Below are 24,030 nucleotides of genomic sequence, written 5' to 3'. Positions count from 1 at the left end.
GGTATCTGCGTCTCATCTTCATCAGTATGTTCCTCATTGCCTATAACCACAGTTGTTGGAAAGGCAGCATTTTGGTAGCCAACAGTTTGCATATGATGAAAGTCAACCTCCAAACCATGTCATGCCCTTCTAAAAGCATGTAAAACACAGCGAGGGGACTCCAACCACAGTCTCCCTCGTTTCCACTAACTGGGCCACACACACCCCACTTGACTGGCATCGGTTGAGCCCCCTTTTGAAAAAGAAAAAGATGCTTTGCATGAAGCACTCTCAAAAATACGCTTGCCTTTCCCGTCCCCTGGCTGACCCAGGGGAAGAAAAGTCCTCTGAGAGCCATGACTTGTTCATCTTGGTTCTTTTAGAGACACAGCGAGGGGACTCCAACCACAGTCTCCCTCGTTGCCACTAACTGGGCCACACACACCCCACTTGACTGGCATCGGTTGAGCCCCCTTTTGAAAAAGAAAAAGATGCTTTGCATGAAGCACTCTCAAAAATACGCTTGCCTTTCCCGTCCCCTGGCTGACCCAGGGGAAGAAAAGTCCTCTGAGAGCCATGACTTGTTCATCTTGGTTCTTTTAGAGACACAGCGAGGGGACTCCAACCACAGTCTCCCTCGTTGCCACTAACTGGGCCACACACACCCCACTTGACTGGCATCGGTTGAGCCCCCTTTTGAAAAAGAAAAAGATGCTTTGCATGAAGCACTCTCAAAAATACGCGTGCCTTTCCCGTCCCCTGGCTGACTCAGGGGAAGAAAAGTCCTCAGAGCCATGACTTGTTCATCTTGGTTCTTTTAGAGACACAGCGAGGGGACTCCAACCACAGTCTCCCTCGTTTCCACTAACTGGGCCACACACACCCCACTTGACTGGCATCGGTTGAGCCCCCTTTTGAAAAAGAAAAAGATGCTTTGCATGAAGCACTCTCAAAAATACGCGTGCCTTTCCCGTCCCCTGGCTGACCCAGGGGAAGAAAAGTCATCTGAGAGCCATGATTTGTTCATTTTGGTTCTTTTAGAAACACAGCGAGGGGACTCCAACCACAGTCTCCCTCGTTGCCACTAATTGGGCCACACACACCCCACTTGACTGACATCAGTTGATGCCCCTTTTCAAAATGAAAAAGATGCTTTGCATGAAGCACTCTCAAAAATACGCTTGCCTTTCCCGTCCCCTGGCTGACCCAGGTGAAGAAAAGTCATCTGAGAGCCATGACTTGTTCATCTTGGTTCTTTTAGAGACACAGCGAGGGGACTCCAACCACAGTCTCCCTCGTTGCCACTAACTGGGCCACACACATCCCACTTGACTTGCATCGGTTGAGCCCCCTTTTGAAAAAGAAAAAGATGCTTTGCATGAAGCACTCTCAAAAATACGCGTGCCTTTCCCGTCCCCTGGCTGACCCAGGGGAAGAAAAGTCCTCAGAGCCATGACTTGTTCATCTTGGTTATTTTAGAGACACAGCGAGGGGACTCCAACCACAGTCTCCCTCGTTTCCACTAACTGGGCCACACACACCCCACTTGACTGGCATCGGTTGAGCCCCCTTTTGTAAAAGAAAAAGATGCTTTGCATGAAGCACTCTCAAAAATACGCGTGCCTTTCCCGTCCCCTGGCTGACTCAGGGGAAGAAAAGTCCTCAGAGCCATGACTTGTTCATCTTGGTTCTTTTAGAGACACAGCGAGGGGACTCCAACCACAGTCTCCCTCGTTTCCACTAACTGGGCCACACACACCCCACTTGACTGGCATCGGTTGAGCCCCCTTTTGAAAAAGAAAAAGATGCTTTGCATGAAGCACTCTCAAAAATACGCGTGCCTTTCCCGTCCCCTGGCTGACCCAGGGGAAGAAAAGTCATCTGAGAGCCATGACTTGTTCATTTTGGTTCTTTTAGAAACACAGCGAGGGGACTCCAACCACAGTCTCCCTCGTTGCCACTAAGTGGGCCACACACACCCCACTTGACTGACATCAGTTGATGCCCCTTTTCAAAATGAAAAAGATGCTTTGCATGAAGCACTCTCAAAAATACGCTTGCCTTTCCCGTCCCCTGGCTGACCCAGGGGAAGAAAAGTCATCTGAGAGCCATGACTTGTTCATCTTGGTTCTTTTAGAGACACAGCGAGGTGACTCCAACCACAGTCTCCCTCGTTTCCACTAACTGGGCCACACACACCCCACTTGACTGGCATCGGTTGAGCCCTCTTTTGAAAAAGAAAAAGATGCTTTGCATGAAGCACTCTCAAAAATACGCTTGCCTTTCCCGTCCCCTGGCTGACCCAGGGGAAGAAAAGTCCTCTGAGAGCCATGACTTGTTCATCTTGGTTCTTTTAGAGACACAGCGAGGGGACTCCAACCACAGTCTCCCTCGTTGCCACTAACTGGGCCACACACACCCCACTTGACTGGCATCGGTTGAGCCCCCTTTTGAAAAAGAAAAAGATGCTTTGCATGAAGCACTCTCAAAAATACGCGTGCCTTTCCCGTCCCCTGGCTGACCCAGGGGAAGAAAAGTCATCTGAGAGCCATGACTTGTTCATCTTGGTTCTTTTAGAGACACAGCGAGGGGACTCCAACCACAGTCTCCCTCGTTTCCACTAACTGGGCCACACACACCCCACTTGACTGGCATCGGTTGAGCCCCCTTTTGAAAAAGAAAAAGATGCTTTGCATGAAGCACTCTCAAAAATACGCTTGCCTTTCCCGTCCCCTGGCTGACCCAGGGGAAGAAAAGTCATCTGAGAGCCATGACTTGTTCATCTTGGTTCTTTTAGAGACACAGCGAGGGGACTCCAACCACAGTCTCCCTCGTTGCCACTAACTGGGCCACACACACCCCACTTGACTGGCATCGGTTGAGCCCCCTTTTGAAAAAGAAAAAGATGCTTTGCATGAAGCACTCTCAAAAATACGCGTGCCTTTCCCGTCCCCTGGCTGACCCAGGGGTAGAAAAGTCCTCAGAGCCATGACTTGTTCATCTTGGTTATTTTAAAGACACAGCGAGGGGACTCCAACCACAGTCTCCCTCGTTTCCACTAACTGGGCCACACACACCCCACTTGACTGGCATCGGTTGAGCCCCCTTTTGAAAAAGAAAAAGATGCTTTGCATGAAGCACTCTCAAAAATACGCGTGCCTTTCCCGTCCCCTGGCTGACCCAGGGGAAGAAAAGTCATCTGAGAGCCATGATTTGTTCATTTTGGTTCTTTTAGAAACACAGCGAGGGGACTCCAACCACAGTCTCCCTCGTTGCCACTAATTGGGCCACACACACCCCACTTGACTGACATCAGTTGATGCCCCTTTTCAAAATGAAAAAGATGCTTTGCATGAAGCACTCTCAAAAATACGCTTGCCTTTCCCGTCCCCTGGCTGACCCAGGGGAAGAAAAGTCATCTGAGAGCCATGACTTGTTCATCTTGGTTCTTTTAGAGACACAGCGAGGGGACTCCAACCACAGTCTCCCTCGTTGCCACTAACTGGGCCACACACACCCCACTTGACTGGCATCGGTTGAGCCCCCTTTTGAAAAAGAAAAAGATGCTTTGCATGAAGCACTCTCAAAAATATGCGTGCCTTTCCCATCCCCTGGCTGACCCAGGGGAAGAAAAGTCCTCAGAGCCATGACTTGTTCATCTTGGTTCTTTTAGAAACACAGCGAGGGGACTCCAACCACAGTCTCCCTCGTTGCCACTAACTGGGCCACACACACCCCACTTGACTGGCATCGGTTGAGCCCCCTTTTGAAAAAGAAAAAGATGCTTTGCATGAAGCACTCTCAAAAATACGCGTGCCTTTCCCGTCCCCTGGCTGACCCAGGGGAAGAAAAGTCCTCTGAGAGCCATGTCCACATTGTCAGTGGACAGACATGTGTGCTTATCTGCCAGCAGACCCCCAGCAGCACTGAAGACAGGTTCCGAGAGAACGCTGGCTGCAGGACACGACAAGATCCCCAAGGCGTACGTGGCGAGCTCAGGCAATTTATCAAGATTGGAAGCCTAAAATGAGCAGGGCTCAAGTTGCACAATAATGGAATCGATGTTTCCTTGCATATACTCATATATCTGTGTCTCCTCTTTTTCCTTGTCCAGCTCTTTTGTTTTCACATGAGTATATGTCCTTGTCACTTTCCCATGTGTTGTGAGTTGTTTGTGACCTTTTGGACACCTTTGAGGGTGTTTTCTAGGTGTTTTTATGTGTTTGTGATTGCCTGCCATTGTTTCCTATGCAGTTTGAGTTCGGTTCGTCGAACGTTCGACGAGCCGAACTCGAACGGGACCCCCGTTCGGCGAGCCGACCTCGAGCCGAACCGGGACCGGTTCGCTCATCTCTATCTAGGAGTGCTTTGTTTATATCTTGCTATATATGGTTCGGAAACCTACCTGAGCACCCTAGCAATTATTTTTGGGTGGAAGTGCCTTATCCTATTATCCCATTATCCTATTGAACTAGAACAAGACCTGAACCAGCATTTCTACCTTCACCAGAAACAGCAAGATGACAGACAGGCATAGGCCTCTTGCTTCCAGACTACTGGCACTACAGGCAAAAGCAAACTTGGAGACCCTACTTGGAGTCTCCACATTTCCAAAAATTAGGTTAAGACAACTGGAAAAGTGGCAACAATTGGCATACACTACAAATAGCCCAACAAGCCCTGGAATAATGCCCGAACCAGCATTTCTACCTTCACCAGAGACTGCAAGATGACAGGCAGGCATAGGCCTCTTTCTCCTAGAACATTGGCACTACAGACAAAAGAAAATTTAGATACCCTACTTGGAGTGTTAAAATTTAAATACATTTCAGGCAGACAGCAGGACAGTGACAGTACACCACTGCGCAACCAGCTCTGTCCTCACCTACTGTACCATCACCCATTCCCTGTAGACTGTGAGCCCTCGCAGGCAGAGTCCGCTCTCCTCCTATACCAGTCTGTTTTGTATTGTTAATGATTGTTGTACGTATACCCGCTTTCACTTATAAAGCGCCATGGAATAAATGGCGCTATAATAAATAATAATAATAATAATCAATTCCTCCCCCTGGCTTATATCACCCTAGTGTCTGCACAGCAGGGAGTTATGCTCCATGCCACACACAGGATGTGGCTTGGCATTTTTAATGTTAAAAATCAAGATATGTATGACAGACAGGTGTAGGCCTCTTGCTCACAGAAGCCTAGCACTACACCAGAGTGTAGGACTGGGGTGGCAAAGTCACTGGACATCCACGACTTGTTCATCTTTATGAATGTTAGGCAGTCTATGCTTTCAGGGGACAGCTGGAAGCACTTCTCCATCAATACACTGCCAGCAGTACTGTGTTCACTATGTGTCAGACTACTACTCTGTTCTGCTGATGCTTGCGATGGTGTAAAAAATATGTCCCAAAAATCCCAGAAATTGCTTCTGGCACTTGAACTGCTACTGCTGCTGCTAATGTTTCTGCGTTAACGGTGCCACATTCCAGTGGTTTGAATTCTACAATTGTGATGCACGCTGTGTGCCTCACTGCTGTCTTGTGGAAAATTACAGTTAAAACGATTGACAAGCTTCTTTTGATACTCCAGCATCCGCGCTTCCCGTTCCAGGGATGGAAGCATCTTGCTAAATTGACTCTTGTACCATAGATCTAACAAAGTGGCAACCAAGTAGTCAGCACTATTTCTAATGCTAATGAAACAGACATCATGTTGCAGATCATGTTGTCTTATTGTATTGACGCTGGCATTCACTAGCTAAGGTGAGTTTAGGTCAGCAAGGGCCAAGGCACATAATCGGCGCACGTAGGAAAGGACTCATCTAGGGACGTTAGGGAGTGCAGGGTTCAGCCTCTGGTGAGTGATAGGTGGTGACTTCGCTCTTCTCTCTCTAGCATGAGGACCCACCGTTGTATTGTTTTCCTGGTGTACCCTGTTTGTTGCGATTCTTGCCAGGGGTCCTTCCCTACCGAGGCATGACAGTACCCTGGTGTTCCCACTGTATTGTGCTGCTCGCCAGGAACCCTTTAAAGATTAGGCAAGAAATCTGCAGTCACATCATGACACCACCTTCATGGACCCAGCATAGACGAATCTGTGTAAGTCCACATCCCAGTACAGGGGTTAAAGAGTGAAAGCCAGGGCAACACTTGGGAATCTGGGAAGCAGAGTGGCTAGAACTAAAGCTGTTTATGCCAGCTCCCTTTTCAGCTGCCATTTGACCACGAACAGTACCCGCATGACAAGGGCATGATATTAATGCATCATACCAGTTGTGCTGGCCTCAATACTCTAGTTATGAGGAGTGCATCACTGTTTCATGTTGGAGTGGAGCGAGATGTTAAGTTATCTTCATTCTTAGCCATGCTCTGACTATGTTATTACCATAAGTAAGCAGAAAAGAGTGCATGTATTTGACTGGTTAAAGAAAACTGTATGTGATTTATTTTTTGTCCTGAAGAAGGAGAAAAACTCTCCGAAACGCATAGAAAAATAAAATCACCATAAAAGAATCCTGGATAGTTCTTTGCTATGGCAGTGTGGCATCTGACTCTTTCTAATACCACCTTATCCCCATCTACATTCATAAACAAGGTGAGGTCTTTATTTCAGAGAATTAGGGACTGTCCCATTTGAAGTATAACTTGTCAAAGTGGGATGAACTTACACTTTTTTAATCAAAAACAGTGTGTACTAAGTACCCTATGTTTTACAATTACTTTTTACTCATTTTTAAAGCAGGGTATATGCTCATTTTGTTTCTATTTTCGACTTTTTCTGTTATATGACCACAGTGTGAACATGCTTCTTTACAGTACATTTATAACAACTTATATCTGGCTTATATCTTTGGTTTTGGCTTGTTTTTTTGTGCTATGTACAAACAGGGGCATGACCCCCTCTCTTTGAGCTGGATATCTCATTTATATAGTCTTTCAAGGCAGGGTATTTGTGCAGTAGGGCTATTACCCTTCTCTGTCCTCATCCGCTTTTGGGGTATACCTTGTCACAGTGGGATGGGGTGGTTTTTTTTTTTCAAAAACAGTGGGTACTAAGCACCCTATGCTTTGTATATGTACTATTACTTTTTCCTTACTTTTTACAGAAGGGAATTTGCTCATTTTATTTTTATCCTAAGTTTTAAATTTTAGTATACAATAGAAAATAGAGCATGCTGTTTTTTTTTCTCCTTTTAAATATGGTATTTGAGATGTGTATGGCTTTTAGGATCTATGTGATATGAACACCGTGGACACTCGTGTACAAGATGGCTGAGCTGCATTGTTTTATTTTTAGGGTAATTTACGCAGATAACCTCAGGAAGTGTTGTTGTGACTAATGGAGATTAGTAGTGTTAATGGTGTGCTGATCATTTGTCAATAAAAATGCTGTTTGAGTCTTACAAAGTCGGATCGGTGCTTTAAATCAATAATAACCTGTCATCCTTTCTTCGATCCTTCTCTAATATGCATCTAACACATCAGCCTCCAAGGCTAGATTGTTAAACAGGAATGTTATTTATTAGTGACATACCTTGATGCCTACTTGAAATACTACTTTGATCTGAATATGTAAGAAGTCTTGCTAGTTTATCTATAATATATTTAATGTAAAGGTAAAATTTTAATTAGAGCAGTTCTCTCTCTGTTTAAAAAAATTATTGCATATGAGACCAGAGTGTGAAACTAAAAAATATTCCTCTACTCATCTCATAGACTGACACGGCTCCATTGTGCTTGTGCCTCTGTCACTTGTCGGTCTCTTGTCATAAACATTGTTGTGTGTTCAATGCATCCAATCTATCTCTTTAAACAGCGGCAGATCTAGGTTTTCCAGCATCGGGGCAATAATTCAGTTTGGCACCCCCCTCATCCAGTTTGAGTAGTGGTCATGTAACTGCTCCTTCATATGTGATTTGCACACTTCTGCTCTTCTTAAGTCAGTTAATGTGAAGATGGAGCCAGGTGATTGCCAGGAGGGTGTCACTCTCCTTCTTCAATCAGATGTTGTGCATGGTGGGTGAGACACTTACTCGCGTCTTCAGCAGCTCGTCCGCCACCCCGTCGTCAGTCACTGTCATAGACGTATTTGGGCAGCATATCACAAAAACGATTTCCTATCAACTCAAACTCCAACTTCTTTATTTAGCAAACAACCTTCATGGGAGATATGACTCGCCCACCCCAGGGCTGTGGGACACCCGGTGCCGGGCCGGACTAGTCCGGTGGTAGTCAGTGGTGGCTGGGCCCGGCTCCGTGGCCCTGGTGGGTGTCAGTAAAATATGTGGCTTGGTGAATAAAGTTTGTGTTCGTGACGCCACCTGTGGTATGCGGCTATTAAGCCGCCGCTGCTGTGTGAGGCCTCCGGGGTGGTGTTATGGCAGCAATAGTGGTACTGCTCCCCACAGGTGGAGCATTGCCCGGGGCACAGTTGGTGCTCGTGGAAGTCTATGAGGTGGTGTGGCTATCACGGTGCAGGGCCGACAGGCGATGAAAGAACCAGGCATAAACAACAGTCTCTTTACCTTTTCCTCTTTACTTTGGGAACAGTCCAGTCCTGGTAGACCGTTACAGGTGGTGATGGGGATCCGGTCGGCCTGGAAGTACTTGGGGTGATCTTTCTGGCCAGCTGAGTATGAGGCTTACTCCTGTACTTTGCTTTGTTACGATAGGACCCTGCTTCTCTGAATACAGCAATGGCCCTCTGTGCTGCTGGGACTGTTGGTGCGTCCCTTTCCCTCGGTAGCAGGCTGCGCAGGCTCCCTCTCTGGTGCTTCTCTGCTGTAATCCACACCGGCCTTGATGCTGCAGCTGTGCTTTTGGGATGTTTTTGGGCCAGGTGCTTGCAGCTCTCCTGCCCTTCAGATTCGGCTACCAGGGAGTATGTTTAAGCCCTGGTGGCCACAGACTCCGATGTCCGAGTCTCTCTCTGCCTCTCAGCTACTCCTGCTTCTCTGGGCCAAGCTGCTCCAGCTCTAGGCCCCAGATTCACAGGACAGCTCACTCTGCGTCTGTTCACTCCTACTGCTCTCTACAGACTGACCCCTACTTCCTCCCTCAGACCAGGCTTAAGGGGATGCTCCCTGGAATCCCAGGTTCAGAGCTGCCCCTGCTGGCCGGAGGGAGAACTGCGTTGGGTGTTAAACTTGCTGGCCAATGGATCTCCCAATTACCTCCAGGCTCAGCATTAACCCTTTAGGAGGGTAATGCTGTTGTGGCGACCAGGTCCTGGGGCGCCACAGATACATTTCCAACAAACTTTCCCGGACTGACATGCCACTTTCTTCTATGTTACTGTTCTGCTGCCGCTGTTCTATAAGGTAACCTTCTGTCAATCTCTTGATCTGGGTTCCAGCTCTCCAGCAGCTGAGTCTGACTTTTGTGTTCCCCATCTCTTGTCTTTGCAGCCTGTCGTGTCTTTTAGACAAAATGGAGGATCCCTCCTGAGTCCTGAGTGGACCCTGATACAAAGCTCTTAGTCCCAGGAACCCCTATACAGAACTGAACTGTCTTTCTGGCCTGTCTGTCTAACCAACACTCTGATCCTTCCACTGTGCTCTTTCTCCCAGGCTGCCATAGTATGCATATATGGGCTGCTAACACCTGCACATAGTACTTCCTATTGCTAATGCTAACACACTATCTACCACTTAAACCTCTCCTGCACACTCGGTCCCTACGTTGCACTAAATCCTACTTAACTTTCTTATTATTATTACTATGGCTGGTACATATCTATAGTTCACTCCATACTATCCTATTTAACATTCCTATACTTTACATAATGACAATGCAATATTTTCCTGCAATTAAAAAACGTACACAAACACATTACACACTATATACCAAAACACCCTAGAGATCGGCGTAGAAGAATCCACAGTAATACACTTAAAGGTATTTATACATACAGTGGAGAAAAAAAGTATTTCGTCAGCCACCAATTGTGCAAGTTCTCCCACCTATAAAGATGAAAGAGGCCTGTAATTGACATTATACGCAGACCACAACTATGAGAGACAAGATGAGAAAACAAATTCAGAATTAAACCTTGTCTGATTTGGCAAGATTTTTGGGGGGAAATTATGGTGGAAAATAAGTATTTAGTTATCTAAAAACATGCAAGATTTCTGGCTCTCACAGACGTGTAACTTCTTCTTTAAGTGGCTCCTCTGTCCTCCACTCATTACCTGTAGTAATGGCACCTGTTTGAACTTGTTATCAGTGTAAAAGACACCTGTCCACAACCTCAGACAGTTACACTCCAAACTCCAGTAAGGTTAATGTGGCGCCCCTGAGGCTTCCGTCGCCACAGGTCATTGCACCCCATCCAGCGGTGTGATGCCCCATTCTGGGAGAGGAAGGGAGTGAACTCCGGTCCCCTGGTAAATCCACACTACACCCATTGCTAGGAACACACTGGGACCAGGGAAAGTGGCAGAAAACCCTCCCATGCTGCATGCTGGGAGGGGCCGTAAGACCCATCCCTGCTCCTATAGGGTAGATCAGAGCAACTGGGGAGGTGGGAGGAGCCACAAGAGTGCAGACACAGAGAGGAAGTTCTAGTTTAGTCAGAGAGCAAAGTCGAAGAGAGGGAGGGGAAGGAGAAGGAGGCCTGCTGGAGGCAGGCAAGGAGGAGAAGAGAACGGAAACAGAGCTCCAAGTCAGACAGGAGCTGAAAGAAAGAAAGAGATGCTTCCTGGTGAAGATCCTGGGACTCAGAGGGTCCAGGTGAAACCACGAAGAGAACAGAAAGGGTCCCAGGGCCACGGGTAGTCCTAGAGGTACCACGGGTAGTTGTAGAGCTGCGGTGGCCTGCTCCACAAGAACATCGGTGGAGGGATCAAGCTGCAACAGGGGACGGTCCCTAGAAACCGGAGGAGTGCAAAATCATCTCCAAACAGTAAAAACCGAGGCCCAGGGAATGTTGTAAACTCCCCGGGCCACAGCCCACAGCAGTACCCCCAGAAAAGGGATAATCAGCCGACAGGTGACTCCCCAGCCTGGAGGCTGTTGTGGAGGTCAAGCCAGGTTCAACCTACCAAGGCAAGGCTAAGGAAGACAGCAGAAGATAGAGACACTTAAGTGAAGGGTACTGGCTTTTACTCTCAGAATCACCCAGAAACGGCGGAGGTCCCTGACAGTGGTCCCAGCAGTCCAAGGGTCCCTGCAGGACTGTGACAAGAATTGTGAGTAAAGAACTTGAAACTGTACCCTTGAAGTTGCCTCTGTTATTTCATCTGCATAGACACTCACAAGCACCAACTGTGCCCCGGGCCACCTGTGGGGAGTAGTACCACCACTGTTGCCATATCATCCCCCGGAGGCCTCATACAGCAGCGCAGCGGCGGCTTATTAGCCGCATACCACAGGTGGCGTCACGAACACAAACTTTAATTCAAGCCACATATTTTACTGACACCCACCAGGGCCACGGAGCCGGGCCCAGCCACCACTGACTACCACCGGACTAGTCCGGCCCGGCACTGGGTGTCCCATAGCCCTGGGGTGGGCAAGTCAACTTTTGGCGTCACGAACAGGATTACGTGCCTGGTTCCACCGGGTACTGTGCGCCTGAAGAATCGTGAAATATCCTGTGTTATACTGTCAGAAACTGCCGCCATTGAAGCCACTGAGCGCGTGAAGAAGGGGGGCGTGCCAGAAGAAAGGGCGCGAAGAGAAGCCCCGCCCCCTTGTCCAAGAAAAGAGCGCGAAGCGGTGCCCGCCATAGAAGGCGGAGAAAGAGGAAATGGTGACTAGACGAGCTGGCCGGCTGGCAGAAAGAGTCTAAATGCCAGACCCGCAGATAAAGAAGATGTACTTGATAGTGAGCGGAGCGGTGCCGGCCGTGATGGGCTGGGCGTCAGTCTGGCGCCAGATGCTAGTGCAGCCTCCGGCCCCGCCTCCGATAAGGGAAAGGGTGCAGCCGAGTGGCGTGGTCGAGCACCCGAGCAGTGTTCCAGCAAGCGTTCCCCAGGTCGGCAGCATGGCAGAGAGGCTGCAGAAGTGCGCACCAGGGACCGGGAAGATGGATCCCGAGCTGGACCTGCTCCGGGAGGAAATGAGAATCCTGGCTCGGAGGCTGAACAACATGCAAGCAGAGGTGGACCGGCGGAGTGGAAGCCCGATGGTGCCGGAGAGCGTGGGCCACTGGATGGAGGCCGCGGAGCAGCGACCGGGTGAGCTATATGAAACCCCGACCCATCCGGACCCAAGGCCCTACCAAGCGCCACCGCCCAGTCCCTCCACCGTCCCGTTAACTTTCCCCGCCAGCCCCGCTAACGCCCTGTGGGGCACCGAAGCTTTCCAAGTCAGCCTCGCTGACGCCCGGTGGGGCACCGGAGGCCTGCCGGCAACCCCCGAAGACGGCGCCTGGGGAGGGGTGGACCCCGAGCAGCTAGTGGGCCCCCTACCGACTCCCCCTGTGAGCCTCCTGGGAACAACATCCCCGGGAGTGAACTGGGACGCGGCGCCCATTGAGAGTGGGAGACTGCAGCAGCCCCTGCGGCCCAAGGAGACCCCCCTGGCAAATGAGCTGACCTGCCAGGGATTAGTGGAGGAGTACCAGTGGGAGCGGGAGGCCCGGGAGAAGAAGCGGAGGGCCGCGGAGGCGTCCAACCTGGCCTCCAAGGATGAAATCCGTAAGGCCCTTAAGGGGTCACAGGGCCCAGTAAGACGGGGCCTAGTGGTAGATTTCCGGCAGAAAGGAGGCTGGGGCTTCATCAGAGAGCCCGGACTGGGTAAAGACGTTTTTGTGGCCCGACGTGATATTGAGGAGCACCTGCCCAAAGGCCACCCAGGGCGAGATGCTAAGCCGGGTGACGCTGTGGAGTACACACGGCTGATGGGAAGCCAGGGCTGGTACGCCCTGCACGTCCACATCCTGCGGGAGGAGACAGCCTCAGAAGAACCGGAGTGGCGCCGCACTATGCCAGCATGCAGCGTCTCCCCTGTCAGCAGCCGCAGCACTACCTCGAAGCAGGCCCAAGCCGCAGAACTGAGCAGCGGGCCTGCAACAGCCACGCAGGAGACACAGACCCGGATCTCCATGGCTTGTCTGATGCAAGGTGCACGGCCAAAGCAAGAACCCTAAAGATCACAGCAACAGCTCCCTGCAAACAAGCAGCCCTCTGCAGGAACGCCGTGTTGTGCGTGCAAGAAGCCCCATTCCCGCCCAGGCCGCAGTTGTCCGCAGAGGATCGGTGGCCAGCACCCAGGGGACCCAGACAATAATCTCCTCGGCATACCTGTTGCTCGGAGCAATGCCGGAGTGGGACCCCCGCATCTGTCCTCGTGAGTAAGAAGGAAAAGAAGATGCTGAACTGTACATAGCCCCTGTCTGCCCCTTATGCTTTGTGAAGATGTCCCTTTTGTGCTGCCCTAATGTTCTTTTTGAAGATGACACCCTTTCCTGCCTTACTGCCCCTTGTACTTTTTGAAGAAGTCACCCCCCCTGTGTATGTGTACCGGGCCACTAGACTGGAATGTGGTCCCTGGTAAATGTGATGTGTAAAGTGTCTTGTGTAACCAGGCCACTAGACTTAGTGGCTGGTTTTGTTTTCCACTTCGTCGATTGAGAGAAACGAACTGCCAGGCTACTGGACTTGTAGTAGCCAAAAAAATGTAATTAGTTGCACCCGTTATGCCCCCTACCAAAATTATGGGGGATGTGCCCGAACCGTGCAATGGACTGGAAGTGCACACTTAGAGTTTTCTTTATAAGAAGTTCGCAACGTTTACTTATATGTGCCTCCCATAAAGGGAAGAAATGTTTTATTGTTTTTCTTTCTACACACGTGTAAAAATGTTTTTGCAGTTTCTCCACATTTTCTGTTGTTTTTCAGCCCGAGGACGTGCAGGGATTTGCTGTGGGGGAGTGTGGCGCCCCTGAGGCTTCCGTTGCCACAGGTCATTGCACCCCATCCAGCGGTGTGATGCCCCATTCTGGGAGAGGAAGGGAGTGAACTCCGGTCCCCTGGTAAATCCACACTACACCCATTGCTAGGAACACACTGGGACCAGGGAAAGTGGCAGAAAACCCTCCCATGCTGCATGCTGGGAGGGGCCGTAAGACCCATCCCTGCTCCTATAGGGTAGATCAGAGCAACTGGGGAGGTGGGAGGAGCCACAAGAGTGCAGACACAGAGAGGAAGTTCTAGTTTAGTCAGAGAGCAGAAACGAAGAGAGGGAGGGGAAGGAGAAGGAGGCCTGCTGGAGGCAGGCAAGGAGGAGAAGAGAAAGGAAACAGAGCTCCAAGTCAGACAGGAGCTGAAAGAAAGAAAGAGACGCTTCCTGGTGAAGATCCTGGGACTTAGAGGGTCCAGGTGACACCACGCAGAGAACAGAAAGGGTCCCAGGGCCACGGGTAGTCCTAGAGGTACCACGGGTAGTTGTAGAGCTGCGGTGGCCTGCTCCACAAGAACATCGGTGGAGGGATCAAGCTGCAACAGGGGACGGTCCCTAGAAACCAGAGGAGTGCAAAATCATCTCCAAACAGTAAAAACCGAGGCCCAGGGAATGTTGTAAACTCCCCGGGCCACAGCCCACAGCAGTACCCCCAGAAAAGGGATAATCAGCCGACAGGTGACTCCCCAGCCTGGAGGCTGTTGTGGAGGCCAAGCCAGGTTCAACATACCAAGGCAAGGCTAAGGAAGACAGCAGAAGATAGAGACACTTAAGTGAAGGGTACCGGCTTTTACTCTCAGAATCACCCAGAAACGGCGGAGGTCCCTGACAGTGGTCCCAGCAGTCCAAGGGTCCCTGCAGGACTGTGACAAGAATTGTGAGTAAAGAACTTGAAACTGTACCCTTGAAGTTGCCTCTGTTATTTCATCTGCATAGACACTCACAAGCACCAACTGTGCCCCGGGGCATTGCTCCACCTGTGGGGAGTAGTACCACCACTGCTGCCATATCATCCCCCGGAGGCCTCATACAGCAGCGGCGGCTTATTAGCCGCATACCACAGGTGGCGTCACGAACACAAACTTTAATTCAAGCCACATATTCTACTGACACCCACCAGGGCCACGGAGCCGGGCCCAGCCACCACTGACTACCTCCGGACTAGTCCGGCCCGGCACCGGATGTCCCATAGCCCTGGGGTGGGCGAGTCATTAAGACTAAAGAGCTGTCGGAGGACACCAGAAAAAAAAATTGTAGCCCTATACCAGGCTGGAAGGACTGAATCTGCAATAGGCAAGCAGCATGGTGTGATGAAATCAACTGTGGGAGCAATAATAAGAAAATGGAAGACATACAAGACCATTGATAATCTTTCTCGATCTGTGGCTCCACTCAAGATCTCACCCCATGGGGTCAAAAAGAATACAAGAACAGTGAGCAAAAATCCTAGAACCACACGGGGGACCTAGTGAATTCACTGCATAGAGCTGGGACCACTGTAACAAAGGCTACCATCAGTAACACACTACAACGCCATGGACTCAGATCCTGCAGTGCCAGACTTGTTCCCCTGCTTAAGCAGGTACATGTCTGGGCCCGTCTGAAGTTTGCTAGAGAATATTTGGATTTTCCAGAAGAATATCGGGAGAATGTCATATGGCCATATGAAACCAAAGTATACCTGTTTGGTACAATCCCATCTCGTCGTGTTTGAAGGAGACAGTATGCTGAGTTGCATCCAAAGAACACCATGTGAAGCATGGGGGTGGCAACATCATGCTTTGGGGCTTTTCTCTGCAAAGGGGCCAGGACGATTGTTCCGTGTAGAGTACATGAAAGAATAACTGGGGCCATGTATCATTAGATTTTGAGTGCAAACCTCCTTCTATCAGCAAGGGCATTGAAGATGAAATGTGGCTGGGTCTTTCAGCATGATAATGATCCCAAGCACACTGCAAGGGCAATGAAGAAGTGGCTTCGTATGAAGTATATGAAGGCCCTGAAGTGGCCTAGCCAGTCTCTAGATCTCAACCCGATTGAATACTTTGGGAAGGAGTTGAAAGTCTGTGCTGCCCAGTGACAGGCCCAAAACATCACTGCTCTAGAGGAGGAATGGGCCAACATAGTGTTGGCACAGTGAGTGCCAATCTTATGAAGACTTACAGAAAACGTTTGACCTCTGTCATTGCCAACAAAGAATATATAACAAAATATTGAGATTAACTTTTTGTTATTGACCAAATACTTATTTTCCACCATCATTTTCAAAAATGTCTTGCCAAGTCAGACAAGGTGATTTTCTGAATTTGTTTTCTCATTTTTTCTCTCATAGTTGTAGTTTCCTATGATGTCAATTACAGGCCGCTCTTATCTTTTTAAATGGGAGAACTTGTACAATTGTGGCTGAATAAATACTTTTTTTCCCACTGTATATATAGACACAGTTTATACTAAGTAGGAGTGGTACAATCTGCCCACCTCCTACAAATGTTTAGTGGAAAACTACAGCACCTGCTTCATTGAAAGAAGCAGGAAGAAAAGCTTGTTGTCACAAAAAGGCCTAGTCTACGGTTGCAATGAAAATCTGCAGTCACTGTAGATAACTATACACTTTTCAGATTCTCCAATGTCAGCGGAAAGAGTAGATTGTCATGTGAGCACAAGTATGAAATTTGCATATGTTCAGCCACATTTCAGCTAGACATGCCTGGACTCACTCAATTCACTTGTAGTGAGTGAGGCCACATATGTACAGTCAGCACTTAAACGTATGGCACCAGAAAATCCATACAGTATGCAGTGCACGATGTGAAAATTCAGAAGTCTGCAGTATTTCATCACAAACATGGACAAGACAACCCCTTTAATGTTCCTAAAATAATTAAAAACATAGCAACCCTAATTTGTCATACAGAACAAAACTTTATTAACATAGCCATGCATCACGTTATCTTACAAGTTATATATTGTTACATGTGTAAAGGATCAGAACTAATAACAGTACAAGAATACATAATCAAAACCATCAGGAATACAGAAATACATAACTAAAAACCCCATCAGTGCAGAAACACATCACCTGAACAACCAGCAGCACAGAAATACATCAATAAAAGCCCTATCAGTACAGGAACACATCACCTCCCTAATCAGTACAGAAATACATGACCAGAACAATCAGCAATACAGAAATACATCACTAAAATCTCCATCAGTACATACTACATCAATTATAACATAAGGTTAGATCCATATGCATTTGTATGCTAGTTGAACCTACAACTCCCAGTCTGTTCTTAATGTTGGAAAAGAGATACATAGACTTGCTGTTAACAGCCATCATCAAACTGTGGACCATACAGTCCCTGACAAAAGTTCGGTCGCTTATCCATGTTATGTAAATAAAAGCTTATACCCTGACTTTAAGTTCATCCATTGGTTTCATAAATTACTCTTTTGAAAGCTGAAACCCTCCCAAATTTGGTTTAGGTTATGAAAATAATGTTGCTGCAAAGCTGAAATATTCATCATTTAATGAACACAGAAAGGTCAGATTTTGGCAAGACAAAAGTTTTGTCGCCTTGTCATATAATGCACCCAATTTTAGTTTACATCCTCACCTGTGCTCACTAAATGATCGGTTAATTAGTGGGTGTGTATAAAAAGAAACCCAGCACCCCAGACGTTCAGTTGAACTGCAACTTGACCTCTGACAACATGCCAAAAATCCACCCTGCGACCAAAGCCTTCATTATCAAGAGGCTGAAGAACAGATCCACTGCAGGGGTGGCTGGCACCTTTAATGCATCTCAGCATCAATTACAAAGAATTAAAAAAAATTTGAAGAGACTGGAGATGTTTGTGACAAACCCAGGTCCAGCAGACCCAGCAAGATAACTGCTCAGGAGGAACATTTGTTGGTTAGAAAATCCAAAGCTAGCCCCTCTTCCACTGCAGCAGAGCTCCAAAAGACCTAGTCACCTCAAGTCCCTGTGTGTTACGGTTGCTGCGAGCACTGGAGACTAAGTCCAGATTTCTTACTACTGCACATGTGCGAGCGCTGGAGACTAAGTCCAGATTTCTTGCTACTGCACATGTGCGAGCGCTGGAGACTAAGTCCAGATTTCTTGCTACTGCACATGTGCGAGCGCCGGAGACTAAGTCCTATCTTGGAGCCATTGCACATGTGCGGGTGACATCATCGCTGACACGAGGTCACATGTCTGACACCTTCTATGCCGATTGGTCGCTGGTCATGTGCTTGTGATGCCTTGCTCGGTGATAGGCCAGCATGACGTCACTCCTGTCGTTCTGGCAGCGGATTGGCTCTGGTGTCCTCCATCTTGGATGAGGCACAGAGTCTATATAAGACCCTGACACACGCCGCATGGCGCTCAGTCCTCTTGGTTCATGCATAAGAGTAGACGCTCTGTGCGCGTTCCTCTAGGCATTCCTCTGTCTATGCTAGGTGAGCGCTACCGGCAGGGTACCGTTCTTATACCTTACAGCTTCGGCTGCTGTCCGTATCCTTACCTCTTAGGGGAGCGGACATAGGCAGGTGCCTGAGGCACATGGTCTGGCTGGGCCTTGTGGTTCGACTCGTAGGTGGACGTTGCCGCTAGGGTAACGTTCCTTATACTGCGTCTGGCAGTTGTTCGTATCCTCGCACACTAGGGGAGCGAACAGAGGTAGGAGCTTTGTGCGACTTACGCTGCTGTTCGTCTCTTTTGCACCACTAGAAGAGCGGACCTAGGCAGGTGCCATATCTAGTGGTTCGTGTCCTCGCACACTAGTGGAGCGAACGCAGGTAGGAGCTTTGTGCGGCTTACGCTGCTGTTCGTCTCTTTTGCACCACTAGGAGAGCGGACCTAGGTAGGTGCCATTTCGCACACATTGCCTTTGTCTCTGTGATTATTAACAGAGATCATTCCACACACCCTCCAAGTAAGGGAGGAATTGCTTTACTTACTTATTATATCCTTCTGTGAGTTAACAGAGGTATTGCACTCTGCCATAGTCTGCAGCAGAGTCTTTGCACGGTGGACCCTGACTGTCTGATACTCCTTTAGGTTATCAGACAGCCCCCCGTAACATTAGGACTGAGCCAAGGGTCTGGCAGTTATGGCAGAATATCAGCAGTTACACCGTTACATACAAGTACTTGAGTCATGGTTCAAGAGTATAGAGGATAAACCTCAGACCATGGTGACATCTGCACATGATCCTCGACTTGCTCTGCCAAACAGATATTCTGGCGATGCCAGATCATGTCGTGGTTTCATTAGTCAGTGTCAGATACACCTAGAGGTCAACTCTTCTCGCTTCTCTACGGAGAGGTCCAGAGTAGGCTTTATCATCTCCTTACTTCAGGACAAAGCCTTAGAATGGGCGACTCCCCTATGGGAGCGCTCTGATGTGGTTACTCTGAGACATCAAGACTTTCTTGATGCTCTTAAGGCGGTATTCATGGGTCCGCAGGTTACCCATGATGCGGCCCTGAGACTGTTAGATCTATCTCAGGGTTCGTTATCCACTAGTTCTTATGCCATTGCTTTTAGAACTCTGGTGGCAGAACTAGATTGGCCAGAGAAGGTGTTGATTCCTATCTTCTGGAGAGGGTTGGCAGGCTATGTCAAGGATGCTCTTGCTACTCGTGAGGTCCCTGCTTCTCTGGAGGACTTGATCACAGTAGCAACGAGGATCGATGTACGCCATAAGGAACGTAGACTCGAGGTCTCTTCCTCACGCCCTAAGCATCGAGCTATTCCAGTTGTTGAGGGTCCATTACCATCTTCCTCAGCATCTGAAACATCTCCCACTCCTATGGAGTTAGGTCATACGTCTTCCAGACTACGCAAGTCTGGTCCTCCTATATGTTACGTATGTCGTCAGGCTGGGCACTATGCCAACAAGTGTCCTAGTCGTCAGGGAAACTCCCTGGCCTAGTAACCATTAGAGGGGGGTTACTAGAGACGTCTTCTGCACCCTCTAAGTGTTGTATCCCAGGTCAGCTCTCGTTATCTGAGAATACATGGCCTATTATGGCTTTTGTGGATTCCGGAGCTGACGGGACTTTTGTGTCCTCAGGATTTGTAAAGGGACACAATATTCCCTCTATCATGTTAGAGGCGCCTATTCCTGTCCGTGTTGTTAATGGAACTATGTTGTCTGACTCCATTACATTGAGGACAGTTCCCTTGCGCCTTTCCCTGTCTCAGGGTCACATAGAGGAGATTTCTTTTCTTGTTTTGCCTGAGGGTATAGACGACATCCTTCTGGGTCTCCCATGGCTTCGGACTCATGCTCCTCACATTGACTGGGAGTCTGACAGCATTATTAGTTGGGGTTCGAAATGTCAGTCCCGATGTCTTCCCTTACCACCTAAGGTCATTGCGGTTGCATCTACTGATCTCTCTCCCATACCTACACCCTATCTGGATTTCGCTGACGTGTTCTCCAAACAGGGTGCTGAGGTTCTTCCACCCCATAGGCCGTATGACTGTGCCATAGACCTTATCCCAGGTTCGGTTCCACCTAAAGGCAGGGTTTACCCCCTGTCGATACCTGAGTCGGAGGCCATGTCGACCTATATAAGAGAGAGTTTAGAGAAGGGGTTCATTCGTAAGTCTGTCTCTCCCGCGGGAGCTGGGTTTTTCTTTGTTCGGAAGAAAGAGGGTGATTTGCGTCCCTGCATAGATTACAGGGGTCTCAACGCAATCACAATAAAGAACAAATACCCATTACCTTTAATTTCGGAGCTCTTTGACAGATTGAGAGGAGCTCAAGTTTTTACAAAGTTGGATCTGCGGGGTGCGTATAACTTGGTACGAATTCGAAAGGGTGACGAATGGAAGACCGCTTTTAACACCCGAGACGGTCACTATGAATACCTCGTCATGCCTTTTGGGTTATGTAATGCACCCGCAGTATTTCAGGACTTCGTAAACGATGTGTTCAGGGATTTACTGTTATCCTCAGTAGTGGTGTATCTGGACGACATCCTGATTTTTTCTCCTGATCTGGAGACTCATCGTCAGGATGTCGTTCGTGTCTTTTCCCGTTTAAGGGAGCACTCATTGTTTGCTAAACTCGAGAAATGTGTATTCGAGCAGTCCTCATTGCCTTTTTTGGGTTACATTATCTCACAAGAGGGCCTGGCTATGGATCCTGCGAAGCTCTCTGCTGTCCTGCAATGGTCCGAACCTCATTCCTTGAAGGCGGTGCAACGCTTCTTAGGATTCATAAATTATTACAGGCAGTTCATACCCCATTTTTCTACTTTGGTGGCCCCTTTGGTGGCCTTGACTAAGAAAGGTGCTAATCCCAAAGCCTGGTCTACTGAGACATCTCAGGCTTTTGAGGCAGTAAAAAGACACTTTTCAACTGCTCCCGTTCTTCAAAGACCCGATGAGAGTAAGCCCTTCCTCTTAGAGGTTGATGCCTCTTCAGTGGGTGCTGGTGCGGTCTTGTATCAAAAGAACGGTGCAGGTAGAAAAAGGCCGTGTTTCTTCTTTGCGAAAACCTTTTCACCAGCAGAGAGAAACTATACCATTGGGGATAGGGAACTGCTCGCCTTGAGATTAGCCTTGGAGGAGTGGCGTCACTTGCTGGAAGGAGCGAAACATCCTTTCCAGGTCTATACAGACCATAAGAATCTGACGTACTTACAAACCGCTCAGCGTCTGAATCCTCGCCAAGCCCGCTGGTCCTTGTTTTTCTCCCGCTTTCACTTCTCCATCAACTATCTGTCTGGGAGTAAGAATAACAAGGCAGACGCCCTGTCTCGCTCTATGCTTTCTACCCAGGAGGAGATTGACGAACCTCGTCTTATCCTTCCCTCCAGGGTTTTTCATACGCTCTCCCCTGTGACGTTAGACCAAATCCCACCGGGCAAGACCTTTGTTCCGCCTGATCGACAGAATGATATACTGTCATGGGCCCACACCTCAAAGGTGGGTGGGCATTTTGGTATTAGGCGGACACGAGAGTTACTGGAGAGGTGGTATTGGTGGCCACACTTAGCCAGCCACGTCAAGAGATATGTCGGTTCCTGCTACTCGTGTGCTCGCAACCGTCCATTACGGCAGAGACCGGCTGGACTCTTGCATCCTTTACCAGTGCCAGATAGACCATGGGAGGTGGTAGGTATGGACTTTGTGGGTGATCTTCCATGTTCTCAGGGACATAGATTTGTGTGGGTCATTACGGACCATTTCTCCCGGATGGTTCATCTCGTACCGTTATTGAGAATCCCATCTTCCAGGGTACTAGCCAAACTATTCCTCAAGCATGTCTTTAGGCTTCACGGGATGCCAGATCGTATCATTTGTGATAGAGGCCCGCAATTTACTTCCCGTTTCTGGCGAGATCTTTGTAGCCTTCTGCAAATTGAGTTGAATCTCTCTTCGGCATACCATCCGGAGACCAATGGTTTGGTTGAGCGTACCAATCAATCTATGATTATATACCTTCGACACTTTGTTGCCGATTACCTGCGTCGCCGGGAGGGGGGCCCTTGAGGGGGAGGTACTGTTACGGTTGCTGCGAGCACTGGAGACTAAGTCCAGATTTCTTACTACTGCACATGTGCGAGCGCTGGAGACTAAGTCCAGATTTCTTGCTACTGCACATGTGCGAGCGCTGGAGACTAAGTCCAGATTTCTTGCTACTGCACATGTGCGAGCGCCGGAGACTAAGTCCTATCTTGGAGCCATTGCACATGTGCGGGTGACATCATCGCTGACACGAGGTCACATGTCTCTGACACCTTCTATGCCGATTGGTCGCTGGTCATGTGCTTGTGATGCCTTGCTCGGTCATAGGCCAGCATGACGTCACTCCTGTCGTTCTGGCAGCGGATTGGCTCTGGTGTCCTCCATCTTGGATGAGGCACAGAGTCTATATAAGACCCTGACACACGCCGCATGGCGCTCAGTCCTCTTGGTTCATGCATAAGAGTAGACGCTCTGTGCGCGTTCCTCTAGGCATTCCTCTGTCTATGCTAGGTGAGCGCTACCGGCAGGGTAGCGTTCTTATACCTTACAGCTTCGGCTGCTGTCCGTATCCTTACCTCTTAGGGGAGCGGACATAGGCAGGTGCCTGAGGCACATGGTCTGGCTGGGCCTTGTGGTTCGACTCGTAGGTGGACGTTGCCGCTAGGGTAACGTTCCTTATACTGCGTCTGGCAGTTGTTCGTATCCTCGCACACTAGGGGAGCGAACAGAGGTAGGAGCTTTGTGCGGCTTACGCTGCTGTTCGTCTCTTTTGCACCACTAGAAGAGCGGACCTAGGCAGGTGCCATATCTAGTGGTTCGTGTCCTCGCACACTAGTGGAGCGAACGCAGGTAGGAGCTTTGTGCGGCTTACGCTGCTGTTCGTCTCTTTTGCACCACTAGGAGAGCGGACCTAGGTAGGTGCCATTTCGCACACATTGCCTTTGTCTCTGTGATTATTAACAGAGATCATTCCACACACCCTCCAAGTAAGGGAGGAATTGCTTTACTTACTTATTATATCCTTCTGTGAGTTAACAGAGGTATTGCACTCTGCCATAGTCTGCAGCAGAGTCTTTGCACGGTGGACCCTGACTGTCTGATACTCCTTTAGGTTATCAGACAGCCCCCCGTAACACTGTGTCAACTAGAACAGTTTGTAGGATTCTGTTTCGAAATGGCCTCCATGGTTGAATCAGTGCCCAGAAGCCAGCACTAAACAAAAGGCAATTAAAAAAACGTGTGGCACTTGCCAAGTCCCACAGCCTGCTAAATGAAATGGACGCTGGAAAAGTGGCAGAAGGTGGATTTCTCTGATGAATCTTCAGTTGAATTACACCACATCTACTGCAAATACTACAGGAGACCTACTGGAGCCCATATGGATCCAGAAAACAGTTAAGTTATGGTCTGGGGTTACATTCAGTATGGGGGTGTGCAAAACATTTGCAAGGCGGAAGGCAATATCAATCGCCTAAAATATCAAGAAGTATTAGCTATCTATTACATTCCCAATCATAAAAGGGGTCATATTCTGCAGCAGGATGGTGCTTCATCTTATACATCCATCTCTCCAACAAAGTTCCTCCTGGCAAAGAAGATCAAGGCGCTCAAGGACTGGCCAGTCCAATCACCACACATGAACATCA

The sequence above is a fragment of the Anomaloglossus baeobatrachus genome, chromosome 4, assembly GCF_048569485.1.
Source record: "Anomaloglossus baeobatrachus isolate aAnoBae1 chromosome 4, aAnoBae1.hap1, whole genome shotgun sequence".
In the NCBI taxonomy this organism is placed as follows: domain Eukaryota; kingdom Metazoa; phylum Chordata; class Amphibia; order Anura; family Aromobatidae; genus Anomaloglossus; species Anomaloglossus baeobatrachus.
Note: the sequence above shows the minus strand (reverse complement) of the source record.